The sequence below is a fragment of the Neophocaena asiaeorientalis genome, unplaced genomic scaffold (genome assembly GCF_003031525.2).
Source record: "Neophocaena asiaeorientalis asiaeorientalis breed wild unplaced genomic scaffold, Neophocaena_asiaeorientalis_V1.1 scaffold91, whole genome shotgun sequence".
Lineage (NCBI taxonomy): Eukaryota > Metazoa > Chordata > Mammalia > Artiodactyla > Phocoenidae > Neophocaena > Neophocaena asiaeorientalis.
In genome coordinates this window covers 10,749,243-10,753,522 of record NW_020173198.1, presented here as the reverse complement: position 1 = coordinate 10,753,522, position 4,280 = coordinate 10,749,243, and positions in this window count along the sequence as shown.

Sequence of the window (4,280 nt, the reverse complement as noted above, 5' to 3'; positions counted from 1 at the left end):
CGCCCCGAGGGCCGGGCCCCCCACCCAGCAGCTGGCCTGGGGGCTCCGCTCCCCAACCCGCCCGCGGCCGGCCCCTTCGGGAGTGCTGCTGATGGGGGAAAACTTGGGTGACTCGGCGCCGGGGAAGCAGGGCGTTGGGGAGGGGTTGCCTGTGCCCGGCTCTGGGGCTTTTGGGGGAAGCTGAGGGGCCAGAGCCTGGGGGAGGGGACTGAAAAGAGGGGCCCTATCCTCTCTGGGGTTCCTTTTTCGATTAAAAATAACCTGCCGGGGAAGGAGGCGCCAGAGGTGGGGGATGTCTCGCTGCTTAAGTTCCCCCATCTCCTTTGTGGGGTGGAGCCCCCTTTTCGCAAACACCCCGTTACCAAAGGGCTGAGCTGGGGAAGGGCTCAGGCTATGGAAAGGGGCTTCCAGCGACTGGGTTGAGGTTTTCCCCTCCCCACTTGTTTTGCATCCGTATTAGTCTCCTGTGGTTACAATTTTTTTTTGTCATCTTTTACTTTCCTTTTGCTTATACTTTGAGGGGAGTTTGGGGGAACAGGGGGAGAATTAGGGAAGTTTGAGGAACAGCCAGGAAAGAAGGTAGGGCTACTCACCCCTGCTCTGACTTGCCTGACCCTGGGGTCAGGTTTGGGGTGCAGCTGAGGATGCCCAGTATCCTGGTACCAGTGGGCATGCCATTCCACCCCCTGAAACGTGAGGCTCGTCTCTGTGGGGACCCCCACCTCCAGGTTTCTTCTGAATGTCCATTGCTGAGCCTGCTGAGTCTTGGAGTCCATTCTCTGTAGTTTAATCCCCAGTGTCTTGGGCTTTAGTTTCCCAGTAATGCTATTTGCCTCTTTGTTACAGGAAGCACTCTTGTGTCCCACCATCTTGATTATTGGTAAACACGGAATGCAGTTCTGGACAGGATAGTTTTCCCACTTTTGTTTAGGAATCAGGAGAGGGAAACACCCTTGGTTCGTTGGAGCCAGTGATTAGCATCCAAAAATACCTTCTTGTTCTGTTTTGTGGTCCTCTCCTTGCAGGCTGCATTTGGAGTGTTGAAAAGTCATCCTTGAGGGCCCCGTGGGAAAGGCTTTATTTTTGGGAGGTATCACTTGGTAGAATAACAAAACACTTCTGGGTATGTCTCACATTTTCAGGCCAGTGGGACCAGAGATTTACTCTGGGGCTGGAAATAGTCCAGAGCTTTGCACTCAAGGTCCAGGACTAATTGGAGAGCAGACTTATTTGCAAAGTAGTGTTGTACTTAGCAGAGAGAGGAGAATCTGAGGAGTCCTTGCTCCCCGTACCTGGTGTAACAACAGCAAGATGATTTCTGTAAGAATCAGATGGGGATCTGGTCTAGTGTTGGCTGTGAATACTGGAGTATTTCCTTGTTTATTTTCTTCTCATAAATTACAGAGGGGAAAAAATAGGCGGCTGTAAATTAGATTCTGCGCCAGGGTGTATTTTATTGATGGCAACTGGCAGTTGACGTCTAGTCAGGTTTTCCAAAGTCGACTGGGTTTGGGGGTGTCCTCCGTTTATTTAGCTAAAGAAGCTCATCCGGGGAAACAGTTGTGTTTTTTCTCCTGCAAGGACTTTTGCTACAGAAGTTGCCAGGTGGTTGGCTTTCCCTTCTGCCAGGCCCTGCATCTTTCCCCAGTCTTTGGCCTTGCAGACTTTCCTCTGCGCTCCCTCCCTCTGGATTTCTGGACTTGCTGGATGTCCCAATTTCTGGAGGTGCCCTGGAACCAGAGTTTGAGAGTAGGCAGCTGGGGCATGAGAACTTCCAGGTAGCAGGAGAAACCAAATGTAATTGAAAGCAGGTGACTTCTGTGTTTTCCAGGGCACACACTCAAGGCCAGGAGAGACTCTGTGACCTTGGGCAAGCCAGTGTGCCTCTCTGTGCCTCAGTTTCCTCATCTGTAAAGTGGGGGTGGGGGCCCCCAAAGTCTCAACCTCCTGCGGTTGTTTTGAAAAGTAAATGAGTCCATCTGTGCAAGTGGCTCAGCCTGTGCCCTGCACAGAGTTAAGCAGAGGTTATTCTTCTTTCCAAAGATGAAGTTGTGCGTTTCGAGTTGCTTGTCCTTCCTTTGGACCCACTTTTTCTTCACCTGGGGCATGGGATTGGGCCACCCACCCAGTCATGCCTGCCTCCTCCCTTGACCAAGGTCATGTGTTTAGAAATCAAGGTGACTAGCCCACCTGAGACTCTAGTCAGAGCTTTGTTCCTGGGCCAGTGCCGGCCTCTGAGCCCCAGGAAATGGCCAGAAAAACCAGCACGTGGAAATAGCCCGTGGTGAGTGTTTGGCTGACTTCCCACCTTCACCCAGGCAAATGCTCTGGGATGGAAAAAGAGGAACTTGGTTATCTAAATGGAAAATAGGGGCTGAGTTCCCCAGCGATGGGTTTGCCTTTGGTTTTTTTTTTGAGGGTAGTTGTGGGGGGGGCGGGTAGGAAGGACTGTTTTGTGGCTGATGTTTAAATGATGGTTGGGAAAATGGGCACGGGCCTCCCCTTGCGAGTTAATTTTTTTAAAAAATTCATTTATTAATGTGTTGCATGTCCAGTGTAGAAAAATCAGAAAATGTCGAAAAGTAAGCGACAAGTCAGTAAGCAGTGGAGTATGGCGGCTCTGAGCAGTGCTCACATCCCTGGGGTTCAAATCCTGGCTCTGCAGCTTGGGCGAGTTACTTCCCCCTTCATGCCTCAGTTTCCCCATGTGTATAATGAGGACGGTAACACGGTACCAAGAGAATCCTTGGCAGGTGCTTAGAATGTTGCTGCTTGGTATACAGTTAGCACTTAGTACATGTGAGCGGTGCAGCAACTGGAATTTTCTAGTTAATTTTTGCTGCTGTACCTGCTGCTGCTGGGGATGAACAGAAGTGGCGGATCTGTGTCACGGTTCATGGAGTCCTGCTAATATTTGGTCCTGGTGCTGATACTTGCCACGGAGCTGCCCTGAACCATCTTCCACCTGAGTAACCCCCTGAATATTCAATTTAGCTTCTAAAGGGTGGGAGAAAAGGAGTATTTTAGAAACCATTTGAAATTCTTCTTGGGGTAAGGTCTGACCTTGGGGTCAGGCTAATTCCTGGCGTAATTAGCTCCCTTAGGCTTTACAACAATGTAGAATGAGCGGATTTATTTTTCCCCCATTCTTCAAATTTTCTATGGGTTTTTAGACGCATCACTGTGCCTTCCTCCACCTTCCTCTCTGCCCCTCCTTCCAGTCTCCTCTCTCCCTTGCGGATTAGAGCCAAAGGGCCCCTGGAACCGATGGGGTCTTCCCCTCCGTCCACCCCACTTCACGCATGTTGAATCTGAGGCCCAGAATGGCAGCGTGACAAGGCGGATGGCTTTGGGAGGAGAAAAGCCATTCGAGAGGCTAGGGCAGGGCAAGGGCTAGTTCAGGGTTCCTGGGTTCCCCTTCAGCCTTGCAGAACGAAGCCCCAGCGACCCAACAACAAGGAGCAGTGATCTTCTCCCAGCTGGACCGGCTCTGTTTGTGATAGTCTTGGAGGACCCTCACGTTTGGAACGCAGTGGTGGATGGAAAAATCTCTTTCCATTCGTGTTCTCAACTTTTTGGAACTAACGTCTCCACCTGGGTGTCTCATGGGTGGCTCCAGTTTACCGCATCCCACATGGAACTTGGAGGCCCCTCACCCCAGCCCTCCCCATCTCAGTTGATGGCAGCCCTGTCCCCAGAGGCTCAGGCCCAAACCCTGCGTCATCCCTGACTCCCCACCTTTGCCTCCCGTTGCACAGCTGATCTGTCAGCAAATCCTGTTGCCCGTTCCTTCAGAATGCCTGCTTCTCACTGCCTCTCCAGCTGCTGCTCCGGCCAGAGCCACCATGGGCTCAATCCTGCATTTGGATGTACCCGCCTCAGTGCGTTCCCTGCTGCCCTCCTTGGCCCCTACAGTCTGGTCTCAACCCCGCAGCCAGAGGGCTCCTGTTAAAGACAGAGGTCAGATCCTCTCCCCCTTGTGCCCAAGACCCTGCAGCGATGCCCCACTTCCCTCAGGGAAAAAGCCAGAGGGCTTAGAGAGGCTTACAGGCCTGACAGCATCTGGTCCCCTCACCTCTCTGACCACATCACCTGGTACTTTCTGTCTCCCTCACACTGCCTCAGGGCCTTTGCAGTTGCTGTTTCCCCTGCCCAGAATGCTCCTGCACCTTCAAATCCTTGTTCAGATGTCACCCCAGACAGCCTTTCCCTGACTCCCTGCCGCTTCCTTGTATTCCCAGTCCTCTGGCTCCTCCCAACCCCCCCACCCAACCCAGTAC